The sequence below is a fragment of the Symphalangus syndactylus genome, chromosome 6, assembly GCF_028878055.3.
Source record: "Symphalangus syndactylus isolate Jambi chromosome 6, NHGRI_mSymSyn1-v2.1_pri, whole genome shotgun sequence".
Taxonomy (NCBI): domain Eukaryota; kingdom Metazoa; phylum Chordata; class Mammalia; order Primates; family Hylobatidae; genus Symphalangus; species Symphalangus syndactylus.
The window spans coordinates 33,138,011-33,155,472 of record NC_072428.2 but is presented as its reverse complement, the minus strand read 5'-3'; the positions used below and the strand labels follow the sequence as shown (position 1 = coordinate 33,155,472).

At 36.5% G+C, this 17,462-nt stretch overlaps 1 long non-coding RNA gene across 2 annotated transcripts in view; it reads left to right on the top strand.

The window, feature by feature from the left end:
- The first annotated feature begins 4,617 nt into the window (after positions 1-4,617).
- Positions 4,618-17,462, top strand: part of LOC134737006 (uncharacterized) — a 153,404-nt gene continuing 140,559 nt past the window's right edge. Inside the window, exon 1 of one of the 2 annotated variants that reach the window (XR_010121521.1) lies at positions 4,618-4,715. This is a non-coding gene — a long non-coding RNA (uncharacterized lncRNA). Of the gene's footprint in view, positions 4,761-17,462 lie in introns of both variants that reach the window. The other variant, XR_010121520.1, reaches the window with a different exon arrangement.

Below are 17,462 nucleotides of genomic sequence, written 5' to 3'. Positions count from 1 at the left end.
CATCTTTTTTTGGTTTGTTGCATTAGCTCCCTAACTGTTCTCTTGTACCCTTACCATCCTCAGTCCACAGTCAACACACAGTCCAAAGTGACCATTATAATTTTTAGTTGGCTTAACCAGAGATGTTCTCAAAACACTGCAATATCTTCCCATTAACTCAATGTAGATTCCAAGTCCTTGCAATAGATTACAAAGCACCAAGTGGTCTGGTCCACAATTACCTTTCTGACTTTATCTCCTATCAGTCTCTTTCATAGCTTCCAATACATAGCTTTTGTATCATCTTACTCCTATCTTCTGGAATATTCTTTCAACTTATATCTAGGTGGCTGACTGTCTCACCTACTTTAGTTTTGTTGTTGTGGTTGTTCTCAACTGTCGTCTTCTGAGTGAGTCCCAATTTAAAATTGCAACCTTCTCTCCATTATACACACAATTCCCTATCTTCTTTCTATGATTTATTTTTCTCCATTGCATGTACCACCTTGTAAAATACTACAGCATCTTTTTTTTGTTTGTTTGTTTGTTTTTTTTTGAGATGGAGTCTCGCTCTTTCGCCCATGCTGGAGTGCAGAGGCACGGTCTCGGCTCATTGCAAACTCTGCCTCCTGGGTTCAAGCAATTCTCCTACCTCAGCCTCCTGAGTAGCTAAGATTATAGGTGCCTACCACCACACCCAGCTAATTTGTTGTATTTTTAGTAAAGATTGGTTTTCACCATGGTGGCCAGGCTGGTCTTGAACTCCTGTCCTCAGGTGATCCATCCACCGTGACTCCCAAAGTGCTGGGATTACAGGCATGAGCCACTGCACCCTGCAAAATACTACAACACCTTTATGTTCAACCAAAAACCCTCTCTCAAACTTCAAACTCACATATCTAACTATTTACTCTATCCATCTCCTTGGATGTCTAACAGACATCTGAAACTGAACTCTATATCTTCCATTGAAAATGTGTACCGTATCAAAGTTATTGCAACTGTTGCCAACATCTCTGAAAAAATGTTTGGGCCAAAGCTTGGAAGCCATTCTTGACTTCTCTCTCTTGTGAAAACCACAAATACAATTTACAATAAATATTATTGGCCCTGCCGCAAATCTATTCAGAATTCTACAACTCAGCAACTCCAGTATACCCACTTTGGCCCAAGACACTATCACAACTGACTTGGATGATTTCTATCATGTCTTCTTTTTTTCCACCCTTGACCTTTTATAGCCTGTGCTCAATATAGCAGTCAGAGTGTGTTGTAATTTATGTCAGATCATGTCACTATCAACGAGCCCACTTCATTTAGAATAAAATCCAGAGTCTCTATAGAGGTTTACAAGGCTATGACCTGGCCTCCTAATGCCACTCTGTGTTTTGTTTTTTGTTTTTCGTTTTTGGATTTTTTTTTTTTTTTTTTTTTTGAGACGGAGTCTCACTCTGTCGCCCAGGCTGGAGTGCAGTGGCGCACATCTCGGCTCACTGCAGGCTCTGCCTCCCGGGTTCACCCCATTCTCCTGCCTCAGCCTCCTGCGTAGCTGGGACTAAAGGCGCCCGCCACCTCGCCCGGCTAATTTTTTGTATTTTTAATAGAGATGGGGTTTCACCATGTTAGCCAGGATAGTCTCGATCTCCTGACCTCGTGATCTGCCCGCCTCGGCCTCCCAAAGTGCTGGGATTGCAGGCGTGAGCCACCGCGCTGGCCGCCACTCTGACCTCATCTCCTAGCGCTTCTCCCCTCCTAATTCCAAAACACTGGCCTTTCTATTTGCTATTCCCAGAGCCTGCCAGGCACTCTACATTATTAGGGCCTTTGTTTTATCTTCCCCCAGATATCTACTTGGCTAATTCTACTATGTTCTTCAAGTCTTTGTTCAAACATCTAACCTGACCATATATTTAATATTGCAAACTTCCCTCACTTAAGCTACACTTCATATTCTTTCTTATAGAACCAATTATGTTCTAATATTAATATTTAACTGGATGGAAGCCCTGTGAACAACAGGATCTTTGTTGGTCTTGTTCATTGATATAACCCAAGTTCCTAGAAGAGTACTTCACACAAAGTACCCATATCGTCGTCTAGTGACCATTTGCTTGTTTATTAACGAGGTTGGCACATTGTGTGACAATCAGGAGAGCTATTCAAATGTATTAGGATTGTGCCGTGAATAGCCTATTGGGCTAAATGCAGAGCCCCCCCACCCACCCACCCTCACTAAAATGCAGTCTTTATGGGGGTAAGAGTTTTTGTCCATTTTCTTCATTGCTATATCCTTATGTCCTGAGCAGTTTTCAACACAGAGAAGGTGCTTGATAAAGTAATTTTCCGGTAAATAGATAATGGAGCAAATGCTCCGTTATAAATTATTAGAAGAAAAAAACTGCTGTGGGGTTGATAGCGTAGACTTTTTAAATATAATACTGCCAATCACTAATGTAATGAAACAGATACCACTTATATGTCTCCCATAGCAATCAATACAGCTCTTTTAAGGAGTTTATGATTCACATTAAAGAGCGAAAATCCTAAACCATTAAGCCTTAAATTTATTTCTTCACACTCCAATTTACCTCGTATCACCATAGGAGCAGAAAAAGAAAAGGAAAATGCTTACAGCTGAGCACAAATAGGAATAGGAACAAGAGATACTCCATGAGTTAGGGCCAGGAAAAAAAAATAAATAAAAAAAAAAACAGGATAAAGTGGAGAGACATTGCATGCTGGTTCTTTTATATATGCTGGTGTTTGCAAAGAAGATTGTGGATTACATTGTGATTTTCTATCAAAAGTAAAACCTAAACATAGAAAACACCTAGAAATGACAAGAAAAATCTTTTGCAAAATGAAAAAGGAATTCAGTATACAGCACACACACACAGAGTTACCTGCAACCTATTATTGTAACTGAATTTCTTTTTTTTTTTTATTTTTGTTTTTAGCTTTTTTTATTATTATACTTTAGGTTTTAGGGTACATGTGCACAATGTGCAGGTTTGTTACATATGTATCCATGTGCCACGTTGGTGTGCTGCACCCATTAACTCGTCATTTAGCATTAGGTATATCTCCTAATACTGTCCCTCCCCCGTCCCCCTACCCCACAACAGTCCCCGGAGTGTGATGTTCCCTTTCCTGTGTCCATGAGTTCTCACTGTTCAACTCCCACCTATGAATGAGGACATGCGGCGTTTGGTTTTTTGTCCTTGCGATAGTTTACTGAATTTCAAAACTTTGAAAAGAAATGGGATCTGCAGGGTATGCTGGTGCTTATTCATGAGCAGGCTTTACTCAGTGAGCAATAACAGGGGCTGCAGGTTTTTGTTTGCACCCATTGGTGGGAGTCCGTAAAAAAGTGTGCTTCCAGGATCCTATTCTACACCATCAGTTGTTCAGGCATGCTGCTGTTCCATACTAATCTCTACCAACATCCCGTTTTTAGAAAAACTTTATTGAGGCATAAGTTACACTATATAACATGTAAATTATTAGGTATATCTAATAATTTTTCCTATTTTTAGTGTACTAGTCAGTGATGCTTAGTAAATTTACTGCATTGTGCAACCATCACAGCACTCCTGTTTTTCAACATTGTTATTACCCTGATAAGACCCTTCATGCCAGTTTACAGTTAATCCTCATTTCCACTCTCATCCATAAGAATTCATGATCTACTTTTGTCTCTATACATTCTGTTTTCTGAACATTGAATATAAATGTAATCATACAATGCGTGGTCTTTTTTTGTCTGACTTCTTTCACTTAGCATAAGATTTTTGAAATTATCCGTGTTGTAGCATGTGTCAGTAGTTCATTGCTTTTTGTTGCCAGATTGTATCGCATTATATGAACAGACCATATTTTTTTCAATCACAAGTGGATCTACACCTGGGTGGTTTGCACTTTTTGGCTATTGTGAATAATGCTTCTATAAACACTTGGATGAAGAACATGGACAAAGCTTCTACCCAAACATGCTGGTGGTGAGGAGGAGATAGGCATTGAGATAAATAAAAGTAAAATGCATGCTAGAAAATCATAAGTGCTATGAGGAAAAAGAAAAAAGCAGAACAGGGTTAGAGAGGTCAATAATTTGCAGGTGGAATGGAGAGACAGGTTGTACTAATAAAAACCTGATGTCGTAAAAACATTGAGTAGAGGTTAAAGGCTTCAAATAAGTTTTCTGGGGAAAGAACAGAAATTGAGAATGTATATGGAATATCAAGAAAAAACAGAAGGTGAGAATATATCTGGCATAAGATCAGTATAAACTGTTAATATTTAGGTCAGTAACAGAGACTGGCTATTCTTTTAATAATTTCAGATCTGCCTCAATTAATGTTAAGACCCTGCACGGATTATTTTGTCTTTTAATATTACTATTTTCTCAACCTTACAATGAGGAATATTGACTAAGATTGTTCAGTTTCTGGTATGGTTTGGCTGTGTCCCCACCTAAACCTCATCTGAAACTGTAGTTCCCATAATCCCCATGTGCTGTGGGAGGGATCAGGTGGAGATAACTGAATGATGAGGGCAGTTTTCCCCATTCTATTCTCGTGATACTGAGTTAGTTCTCAAGAGATCTGACAGTTTTATAAGGGACTTCCCCCCTACTTCGTTCTCACTTCTCTTTCTGCCACCATGTGAAGAAGGCCGTGTTTGCTTCCCTTTCCACCGTGATTTTAAGTTTCCTGAAGCCTCCCCAGCCACGCTGAACTGTGAGTCAATTAGACCTCTTTCCTTTATGATTTACCCAGTCTCAGGTATGTCTTTATTAGCAGCCTGAGAATGGACTAATACAGTTCCCTTTCAGCTAATATATGTATTAGTGGTAAAATATTTTTAAAATACCATTGAATGTGATACTTGTCTTGAAAAACAGATATTTCTTTAAAGAATGAATGCAAGCAAATATCTAGTATCTGCTTCCCCCAAACAACAGGATGGAAAAAGAAAATGAGAAATCAAGAGAGCTGGAAGGAAAATTTAAGATGTTTTCTAACAATTAGTAAAAAGGAATTAAATAGTAAGAAGACAAAAGGCAATCTTGTGTCTAAGAAAGAAATGGGGATTACTAGAAATAGCCTGCATTCAGGAAGGCAAGTAGAAGCAATTATTGACTGCTACCTCTCAGATATAAAAATGCTTGCGATGTGAACAAATGAGCTTTGGAAACTTCAATTAATCCACATTTATTGGCATAGATATGAAGCGATACTGTGAAATAGTTAAGATAAAGGGCCTTAAATGCAGATAAAATTGTTTCAGCCTACAAGTCCATCAGGTACTAGCTGAATGTTTGGGAGTAAATTGTAAAAGAGATTGAAGCCTCAGTTTTTGTGACTATAAAATGAAAATGATAATATCAACTTCATAAGATTGTGAGGATTATGTTAAATCCAACATATTCAACATGCTATGCAAAGGCACTGGCAAAATCTTGGCATAGAGAATGCACAATAAACTGTAGAGATTGTTACTGCTATTAATGAGAGAAGTACCCTTGAGAGCATGAGATGCTTCTTGATTCTTCCCCAAAATAGAATTAGTCAGCTTAAGTTTGTCCCTATTACCTCCAAACCAAAGAAAATTAGAAAATAAAAGGACAATTTGAGCTGCTATATAATCCCCTTCAGTAAATCTCAACTCGTTAATAACAAACACATGAACAGAGTCCCAAGTCCCTCAGTGTACTTTATCTCTTCTACGGCTATATTGAAAGAAAGAAAGGAAGGAAAGAAGGAAGGAAGGGAACAAAGCAGTCTTTGCCTGCCATTTATTCTAGTTGCATATTTTTTTCCTAATCCCCAATTATCTCTTTAGTCCAATTAAGTCTGTAAAGAGCATTGGTGACAATGGAGCAAAAAGAAATATTTATTTATTGAGGCAAAGCAATTTTTGTTCTCCTTTTCAAAGCACTAAAGTACCTCTCTAAATTCAAGGCTTATGCTGAGTACCTCTTACTGCTGAAGCCAAATCAAGGCATACCTACAGCTGATCCTGGGTAAATCTCTCATTTTTAAACAGATCAAACTTCAAGGAGCATTGTAGGCATCAAACATGCAGACTAGCATTCAATTTTTCATTCTCAATAAATCCAACACCCACTTGATTGATAGTTAAATCTTTTTCTATTTCAACGTTTGTCACTCACATGAGCAATTAACAGCTTCTTACAGTTGCAACGATTTTATTGGTACATCCCTATGAGAATTCTCAGGGTAATTTTGTAATGACATTTTATTTGTTTTACTTCAAATTACATGGTTATGAGAGTTTTCAGGGTAATGACATTTTGCCTGAAAAGTGAATGACAATGAAGGCAAGAATAATGCAAAGTTCAGGCTTGAAAGTGGAAATGAACGTTTTTTCAAGGAACATAAAAAAGCCAGTGTTGACAAAATGTAGGGGGCAAGAGGAAGTGAGGTAGAAGGGGGTATAGAGCGAGGTAGAGGCTAGATTATTAGTGCTGCTGTGAAGAGAATGAACTTTGTCAGGGAGACCAGTTGGGAAGATGTTACATTCGTGAGCATGAGAGTTTGATGGTGGTTTTGTCTAAGGTGGAAGTAGTGGAGAGCGAGAAAAATATATTGATTTGGGGTGTGATCCCAGATAGAATTATTAGAATTACTAATGGATTGGAATAGGGAGAGTGAGATAAAATGAAAAATTAAGGATGACTCCTAGATTTGGAAGTCAGCAAATTGTTTGACAGTGATGCCATTTACTGAGATACAGAAGACTGATTTAGAAGCAGATTTAAATATTGCAGAGTGGTCATATTCATCCTGCTACCTCCCGGCATTTTAAATGATAACGCTATGCACATTATGAATTCACACATTTAACTAATGTAAAACAACATTAATTCACTGATTTGAGTTTGTAGCTATAAAATACACTTATCCCTGTATTGCCACCCTGAGAGGCATGATTTCAAGATGATTAAAACGGTCCTTGAACTAGGCTGCCTTCTTTTCCAGCTTTGCTATGCTTATCTCAGTGACCTTGAGCTAATTCTTAGTCTTTCCATTCCTCAATTTTTTCACCTATAAAATAAAAATATTAATAGACTATGCTTCACTGGGTAAGATTAAACATGTTAGTTAATACCTGAGACCTCAGAACAGTGCCTGGCCCAAAGGATATGCTGAAAAATATTTTGATTGTAAATAAGAAATCCCTCATCATGAGTATCTATTCACTGCCACATGACAGGAAATGGAATAATGTTCTTGTGGATTTGTCCTCTGTTTGCTCAGGTGGTAGTACCTAAGGGCTTTACTCCCTGCTCGGTCCCTGCTCGGCCTATGACAGATATACTATGGTAACGTTTTCTAGACATCTTTATTTAATTATAAAAATATCTGGTACTGAATGATTAATTCCCATATGCTAGTAAGGAATGTTTATACATAATTTAATTTATCTTAAGAATTCCATGAAACAAGTTTCGCAGACCCTTTTTCACAAATAAACTGAAGCTTAGAAAGGATAAAAAAATTGACACAAGCAGGCACAACCAGTAACTGACTAGGTTTGGTATTATATTCAAAACTATATAAATTTGAAATTGTGCTTTATCGTTTCATGACCATCTCCAGTTAATTCCGAAATCCCAGTTCTCACATAGCAGGAGACAATTATAACGTTGTTAAAGGAGCGATAGTGTTCATTTCTTCTCTCTATTAAAGTGACCACAGCCCTCTCTATGAGACATTTCCTCCCACACACCTGTCACTTCTAGACCTCTCCTGAGGTGCTTTCTCTCAATCAGCTCACTCATCACTTTCCCTATGGCAGAATTTCCCACAGTGCCTCTGATATCTCACACATTGACCTTCTTATCACTGTTTCCTTCTTCCTTGAAAGAAGCATATGGCTACACTTGATTCTGAGTCTTTTTCAGACATCCCAGCTCTAAGACTAGCATTCAAGACCCCTCGACCTGTGTTAGAGATGGTCTTCCTAGTACTCATGAATCTACATTCCGGAAGCATCAACAGAGCCTTTTAAACCTGCAAAGTCCCAAAAGCTTATTGTTCAGAACAGCGAAACTCATGTCTAGAAAAACTATTTTCTGCAAAGGCAGACAGGGGAACCTAGTTCTCTTTTTTTTCTTTTTTTCTTTTTTTTTTTGGTTACCTTTTGGAAACGTAGTATTCAAGTTCAGTAGATTGCATTTAGAATCAATTAGCTTAATTACTAATTTTCTGAAAGGATAGCAAAGTGGATAGAGCTTGAATGTTTATGCTTTGTTGTCCTTCCTTCTCACCCCCACACACCTCTAAAGAATAAGTGAACTTTTTCGATGTTACTTATCAGAAGACAGAATAAAATCATAGAGATATAAATCTTGATTTTTATGAGCAAAATGCTTAAATACTGCAGAACTATTTAAAAATTCGGATCACGAGGTCAGGAGATCGAAACCACGGTGAAACCCCATCTCTTCTAAAAATACAAAAAAATTAGCCGGGCGTGGTGGCGGGCGCCTGTGGTCCCAGCTACTCGGAGAGGCTGAGGCAGGAGAATGGCGTGAACCCGGGAGGCGGAGCTTGCAGTGAGCCGAGATTGCGCCACTGCACTCCACCCTGGGCGACAGAGCGAGACTCCGTCTCAAAAAAAAAAAAAAAAAAAAAAAAAAAAAATTCATTATATAGGGAGCAGATGGAAAGGGCGGAGTTGAGGAAAGACAGAGAATATGGCTGTGGGAGGTAAGAATGGAGTTGGAAGAATGTGTCAGTTAAAATAAATGTTTTGGTGTTACAACACGGATTCTCAAAGAGAGGATAAAAAAGTAAAGGATAGTGGGAATTCTGAGATGTGGTAGGATAGTGACTTATATGCATTTTTAAGATCATATGCAATATTAGAATATCATTTTGCAATTTAAAAATTATAATTCTCAAAATGCAAACTATAGAATGTAGAGCTTAGAGAATTCTTGGCTGATGATGCATGGTTTAAATAAGGATTGAAAAATATTGCCTTAGAAATTCGATGTACTCAGCTAATTAGATGAATATATAAATAAATCATTTGGTTAAAAGTTGCCATAGAGTACATTTTCCTGCTCGTAATAGGAAAGGTTATAAATTGCTCAGCAGTATCCTTTTGAGAAATTATGATTTTTTTCTATAAGAGAAGGAATAAAGAAAAAAGGCATAAGTCTTTAAAATCCTTTTATCCTAAACTACTGCCCTATGCTGCTTTCACTTAGCATGATAAATGATTGCTGATTATATGAATAAAGTCAATTGAACAGAAAAGAAAGATAATTGTGTCATACATGCTTGGAATATGTCCTATGAAACAGCTTTGTTTTCAACAATGACTGTATCTGTTGAGACAATTTTCTGCAATTATCAATAGATCTGAAAGTTCAGTTCTCTTTTTCAGTTTTAAGACCCGGGGAGCTATATAGCACAATATTAAGACTTATGCTTAATCCTTGACTTGAGACTCTCAGGGTGAATTCTGGTTCTTCAGCTTGCCTCCTCTGTGATCTTGGTGAATGAAGTTACTTTAGCTTCTAACCCTGAGTTTCTCATACACAATATGCAGAGTAATAGCAACAACCTTATAAACTGGTAGTAACATAAATCGAACTAATGCAAGTAAAGTATTTACCACAGTGCCTATACAAAGAAAATTCTCAAAAATGCTAACAGTTTTTACCATCTACTTGTTTTTCTCCTTCACATGTACCTTGCTTATTCCAATAACACAGAAAATGTCGTGGCTCATGTATTTTGTCTTCCTGTAAAAGCAGCATTATCTTGTGATAAGCATACCACTTGAAGTTAGAACATCTAGGGTTTAAATTCCGGGTCCACAGTTTACTAATTGGATGAGAATGGGAAAGTCATTTAACCTTTGTGAGTCTTGATTTTCTCATTTGTACAGGATTTGTTGAGAATTAACTGACCTGTAAATTACTGGCAAATACCAAGGAGATTTCTCTCTCCTTTTATTTAGTCTTTCTCCCCTAAATATCATTGTTATTACAATATAAATAATTGCTCTAAAGGTTTAATATTTTAAAACTTGGAACGCATAAAATTCCAAAGGAGCTAACCTTTTTTTATTCCAATGCAGAAGCTGTAACATTCTGAGTTGCTGCAACATTGAGTTGCTGCAACAAGAACACAAAATAATATGCAAGGCAACTATATTATGTAAGGATAACATCAGTGACTATACCAAATAAACCCCCCAAAGTCAGTGATTTAACATAACAGAAATGTATTTTCTCACTCAAAATACAATTAGCATTGCCAACCAGTGGAAAGACTCTTCTAACAGGGATTTCAGGGACTTGAGCTCATTTCGTCTTGGGGCCTCTGACATATTCTCACATTGCCATGCTCATCTGCATCTAGAAAAAAAAAAAGGAAAAGTATAAAAGAAACATGCAGAGAATTTTTTTTGTGAGTCGAGCTAGAACTTAGTCATATAGTCACAACTAAGTAGGGGGGTGCTAGAACATGCATTTCACCTGGGTTTCAGATAACACTTTTTAATATTTTATTGTTGAGTTATAGGAGTCTGTGATGTATTCAGGATACATCCTTGGTTAAGCATATGAATTGCAAATATTTTTCCCTGCCAATGGTTTGACTTTTCTTCATCTTTATAGTGAAGTTTGACATAGGGAAGATCTTAACTTTTATGGGTTTCTATTTATCATTTTTTTTTGTTTTATGCCATTTTTATGTCCAGTCTAAGAAATATCTGGTTTTGTAGTTATTATTCTATATTTTCTATGGGAAGTTTTATAGATTAAGCATTTATGTTCAAGTCTGTCATATCTGTTGATATGAGGAAGGGTTGAGGGTACTTTTTATATTTAATTTTTCACCACTATATTTGTCCATTTTCACACTGCTGATAAAGACATACCTGAGACTGGGTAATTTATAAAGGAAAAGGTTTAATGGACTTAGTTTCACATGCCTAGGGAGGCCTCACAATCATGGTGGAAGATGAACAGCATGTCTTACATGACAGCAGACGAGAGAAATGAGAGCCAAGTGAAAGGATAAACCCCTTATAAAATCATCAGATTTCGTGAAACTTATTCATTACCACGAGAATAGTATGAGGAAACTGCCCCCATAATTCAATTATCTCCCACCAGGTCCCTCCCACAACACAGGGGAATTATCGGAGGTAAGACTCAAGATGCGATTTGGGTGGGGACACAGTGAAACCATATCAATCACCATTTATTGATGGTTATTGAACCATCAATTATTGAAAAGTATCCTTTTTCTATCAAGTTAACATCAAAATTGTTGACAATCAACTCTAAATACTAGTTATCACATTACCCCAAAGTTTACCCCAAAGTTTACCCCAAAGGTTAATGGCAGCTGTGGTCTCAATGTGTCTCCAAAATTCATGTATTGAAAATTTAATCCCCAATGCAACAGTGTTGAGAGACGGGGACTTTTGGAGGCGTTTAGTCATGAGATCTCTCATGAATCAATTACTGCCAATATAAAAGGGTTTATAGGAGTGAGTGTCCTTTACCTGCTCCTTCCACCTTCTACCATGTGAGGACACAGTGTTCCTCCTCTCTGGAGGAAGCAGCAACAAGGTGTGCCATCTTGGAACCAGAGAGCAAACGTGCTGGCTTCTTAATGATGGACTTCATAGCCTCCAGACTGTGGTATTCTGTGATAGCACAAAACAAACCAAAGTGGTGGCTTAAAACAGCAAATATTTATAATGTCACAGTTTCTTGTGGGTGGAGATCTGGGAGCAACCTACCTGGATTACTCTGCCTTGAGGTCTCCCATGAAATCGCAGTCAAACTATTGGCTGGGCTCTTCTTATGGCAAGATTTTCTGGAATTGCAGTATCTGTTTCCAAACTGAGGTGGAAATTTACATGTGTCTTCCTATCTCCCCTCCTCTAAGGAGCATGCATGCACCAAGTATATGTGAGTTAGGCATAAATCAAAGGCTTTGATTCCTTTCAACCACATCTCTCTGTCCCTCTTCTACCTTCATAAGAGTAGCCTTGAATTTATGGGTTTCTTTTGTTTAACTTCCAGATATGGTTTCTTTTGAAAAATGAATTTCATTCATGAAGATAAAAGTTTGAAGAACAGGGACTGTTGAGCTAAGATACATGTATATGTCTGTAGACTTTAATTTCATTTTCTTCCTTGCTGTCAGTTATTCGTTATCACTTCTTCTATTATTAGATGTCTGCCTCTATCACAGCTTTTCTTTCCATATTGCTTCTAGTTTGCAAATTCTGAACTGCTGTGAGACAGAAAATCATATACATGTGCCACTGATTAGAATTCAAATATTTGAGAAAGTTCCTTAAAAAGAAAAGGCAAAGATTTAAAAGCTTTTAAAAATACTCAGAAATATGCACAAATAATTACAATGATTATGCTAATTTTTTGTAATTATGCCTGTACATTATGGTTTTCCTCCTAAGCATTAAGCTCAATCGGAATAGATACTATGTCTGCTATTTTTTTAATTGTAGATCTTGTGCTTGGCACACACAAAAAATCAATAAATGTTTCTGTTAGACTGGATTCTATAGAGTTGAGATTATTTTAAAAATTCAGTAAAGGCTGTTGCCTCATTTCTGTAAGTTTTCAGAATATTGAGACACATATCAGAATAAGTAAATGTCACATTAGCAGGCTTTGTTTTTATTCCACTGATGTTCCTATTGCTTACAACATTTTTAGAATAATTCCTCAGTTGTGGAAAATCTTTATTATATGATTGTGGACTTGCTATTAAGATTAGGCAAACATCATTCTCTACTCAGTGCTAGAGACTATAGTGAATCCTAAAATTTTATAAACCATTAAAATGAGGTTTGAGGTATGACAATAAAGATTTTGATATTTATAGGTTTCTATAACTTTACTTTAACTTAAAAATAACCCTAGAAGTTACTAAACAAAAAAAAAGGGCTGTATGAGTTTGCAAGGTGGATTAGATAAATGCATTCAAAATCTACTTAGATATATAAGTGATAGAAACTGTGTTTTAAATAATCTGACTACTATGTAAATTCTCAGTTATACTCTGAAATTGTCTCCAAAGATTTAGATCACAAGTTGCCAAAGTTAAATATTTTATACTCTCTTAATTCAAAATAGAGAAAGTCTCCTTGTATTATGGTTCTCTAGAGGGATAGAACTAATAAGAGATATATAGATATATATATATATGAGTTTATTAAGTAGTATTAACTCACATGATCACAAGGTCCCACAGTCGGCTGTCTGCAAGCTGAGGAGCAAGGAAGCCAGTCCGTCCCAAAGCTGAAGAATTTGGAGTCTGATGTTTGAGGACAGGAAGCATCTAGCACAGGAGAAAGATGTAGGCTGGAGGCTAAGCCAGTCTAGCATTAATTAATTAATTAATTAATTTCTATTTTACGGTAAATTCTGGGATACATGTGCTGAACGTGCAGCTTTATTACATAGGTATATATGTGCCATTGTGGTTTGCTGTGCCTATCAACCCATCTAGGTTTTAAGCCCCACATGCATTAGGTATTTGTCCTAATGGTCTTCCTCCACTTGCCCCTCAACCCCCGACAGGCCCCAGTGTGTGGTGTTCACCTCCCTGTGTCCGTGTGTTCTCGTTGTTCAACTCCCACTCATGAGTGAGAACATGCGGTGTTTGCTTTTCTGTTCCTGTGTTAGTTTGTTGAGGATAATAGTTTCCAGCTTCACCCATGTCGCTGCAAAGAACATGAATTCATTCCTTTTCATGCATAGTATTCCATGGTGTATATGTGCCACATTTTCTTTAGTCTATCGTTGATGGGCATTTGGGTTGGTTCTTAGTCTTTGCTATTGTAAATAGTGCTGCAATAAACATACGTGTACATGTCTTTATAGTAGAATGATTTATAGTCCTTTGGGTATCTACCCGGTAATGGGATTGCTGGGTCAAATGGTATTTCTGGTTCTAGATCCTTGAGGAATCACCACACTGTCTTTCACAATGATTGAACTAATTTACACTCCCACCAACAGTGTAAAAGCATTCCTTGTTCTCCCAACAGTTTAGCCTTTTCATGTTTTTCTGCCTGCTTTATAGTCTACCTGCACTGGCAGCTGATTAGATGGTGCCCACCCAGATTAAGGGTGGGTCTGCCTTTCCCAACCCAATGACTCAAATGTTAATCTCCTTTGGCAACACGCTCACAGACATACCCAGAATCAATACTTTGCATCCTTGAATCCAATCAAGTTGACACTCAGTATTAACCATCACACACTTCTTCAGCAATATGCCCAAGATATAAACAAGAAAGATATGACAATTTTTGTCTTTTTATTAAAATTGTATACTTTGGCAAGGGCTAAACTACTTAGGTATATTAAACAGATATTACTAATACAATAGTAAGATATGATGCATAAAATGTGCTAAGTTTTGCAAGGTTGAAATACTTATATTCTGTATATACTGTGTAAGTAACTAGATGTGAAGCTAGCTCTCTTGGAGTGCTTTAGGCAGTTATTTAAAGAAAAATCAGATAAATTGCTGCCTGGGCCCAGGCTATTTTGTCTTGATGTAGGGTTGCCAGATTTATCAAATAAAAATATAAGACACCCAGTTCAATCTGAATTTGAGATAGTCAATGGGTAATTATTTATAAAAGCATGTTTATTTATAAAATATTTTATTTATAAATGTAATATAGTTTTATAATATGCAATATTTGGGATATATTTATCCTAGTCATTCACCGTGTATCTCAAAATCATATTTAACTGAGCACACTACATTTTAGCTGACAATCATATTTTTTAAGTTTTACTGAAACATTCACAAACAATTCACCCGTTTTTAGTATATAATTCAATGGTTTTTAGTATACTCAGAATTTTAAAACCATCACCACAATTAATTTTAGAACATCTTTGTCACTATAAAAATAACCCTATGCTCATTAGCTGTCAATCCTCATCCTCACACACGTCCCCATTAGTGGTGGCTCCAGGCAATCACAAATCTACATTCTATTTCTAGATTTGCTCATTGTGTGTATTTTAAATAAACAGAATAATAAAATATGTAATCTTTTATAACTGGATCCTTTTATTTACCATAATGTTCTCAAGGATTTTTTTTCTTTTATACCATGTAGCAGTATGTTAGTACTTTATTCATTTTATTGTTAAATAATATTCTACTGTATGGATTAACCACATTTTATCCATTAATCAGTAGATGGACATTTGAACTGTTTTCATTTTTCCTATTACAAATAATGCTGTCATAAATTTTATGTAAAATTTTTTGTTAAGAGTGGAAATTCTGGTTCATATGATAACTCTATTTTTAATTTTTTGAAGAACTGACAAAATGTTTTCCAAAGTAATAGTACCATTTTAAATCCCTACTAGTAAGCATAATGATTATAATTTCTTCATATCCTCACAAACACTTACTATCTGTCTATTTGATTATAGCCATTCTATTGTGAAGTGTTATTTTATTTTAATGTCTATTTTGTCTGATATTATGATAACTACTTTAATTTTTTTATAGTTGTTGTTTACGTGATAGTGTTTTTCCATCTTTTAAATTTCAATCTATCTATATATTCGATTGTGTTTCCTATAGACAACATATTGTTGGATCTTGGTTTTTATGCACTCTGCTGATCTCTGCCTTGTAATGGAAGTGTTTCATTCATTAATGTTATTTGATATGGTTGCACTTATGTCCGTAATTTTGCTTTTTGTGTATCTGTCTAATGTCTTTTATTCTCCTTTTTCTCTTTTACTATTTTCTTTTAAATTAAGTAAATAGTTTCTAACGTAGTATTTTATTTTCTTAAATCAAACTCACTTATAAAATGTTTTATATTTTTTTATTTTTATTTATTTTTTATTATTGTACTTTAAGTTTTAGGGTACATGTGCACAATGTGCGGGTTTGTTACGTATGTATCCATGTGCCATGTTGGTGTGCTGCACCCATTAACTCGTCATTTAGCATTAGGTATATCTCCAAATGCTATCCCTCCCCCCTCATTCCCCCACAACAGTCCCCGGAGTGTGATGTTCCCCTTCCTATGTCCATGTGTTCTCATTGTTCAATTCCCACCTATGAGTGAGAACATGTGGTGTTTGGTTTTTTGTCTTTGCGATAGTTTACTGACAATGATGATTTCCAGTTTCATCCATGTTCCTACAAAGGAAATGAACTCATCATTTTTTATGGCTGCATAGTATTCCATGGTGTATATGTGCCACATTTTCTTTATCCAGTCTATCGTTGTTGGACATTTGGGTTGGTTCCAAGTCTTTGCTATTGTGAATAGTGCCGCCATAAACATATGTGTGCATGTGTCTTTATAGCAGCATGATTTATAGTCCTTTGGGTATATACCCAGTAATGGGATGGCTGGGTCAAATGGTATTTCTAGTTGTATATCCCTGAGGAATCGCCACACTGACTTCCACAATGGTTGAACTAGTTTACAGTCCCACCAACAGTGTAAAACTGTTCCTATTTCTCCACATCCTCTCCACCACCTGTTGTTTCCTGACTTTTTAATGATGGCCATTCTAACTGGTGTGAATTGGTATCTCATTGTGGTTTTGATTTGCATTTCTCTGATGGCCAGTGATGCTGAGAATTTTTTCATGTGACTGCTGGCTGCATAAATTTCTTCTTTTGAAAAGCGTCTGTTCATATCCTTTGCCCACTTTTTGATGGGATTGTTTGTTTTTTTCTTGTAAATTTGTTTGAGTTCATTGTAGATTCTGGATATTAGCCCTTTGTCAGATGAGTAGGTTGCGAAAATTTTCTCCCATTCTGTAGGTTACCTGTTCACTCTGATGGTAGTTTCTTTTGCTGTGCAGAAGCTCTTTAGTTTAATTAGATCCCATTTGTCAATTTTGGCTTTTGTTGCCATTGCTTTTGGTGTTTTAGACATGAAGTCCTTGCTCATGCCTACGTCCTGAATGGTAATGCCTAGGTTCTCTTCTAGGATTTTAATGGTTTTAGGTCTAACATTTAAGTCTTTAATCCATCTTGAATTAATTTTTGTATAAGGTGTAAGGAAGGGATCCAGTTTCAGCTTTCTACATATGGCTAGCCAGTTTTCCCAGCACCATTTATTAAATAGGGAATCCTTTCCCCATTGTGTGTTTTTGTCAGGTTTGTCAAAGATCAGATAGTTGTAGATAATGCGGTGTTATTTGTGAGGGCTCTGTTCTGTTCCATTGATCTATATCTCTGTTTTGGTACCAGTACCATGCTGTTTTGGTTACTGTAGCCTTGTAGTATAGTTTGAAGTCAGGTAGTGTGATGCCTCCAGCTTTGTTCTTCTGGCTTAGGATTGACTTGGCGATGCGAGCTCTTTTTTGGTTCCATATGAACTTTAAAGTAGTTTTTTCCAATTCTGTGAAGAAAGTCATTGGCAGCTTGATGGAGATGGCATTGAAT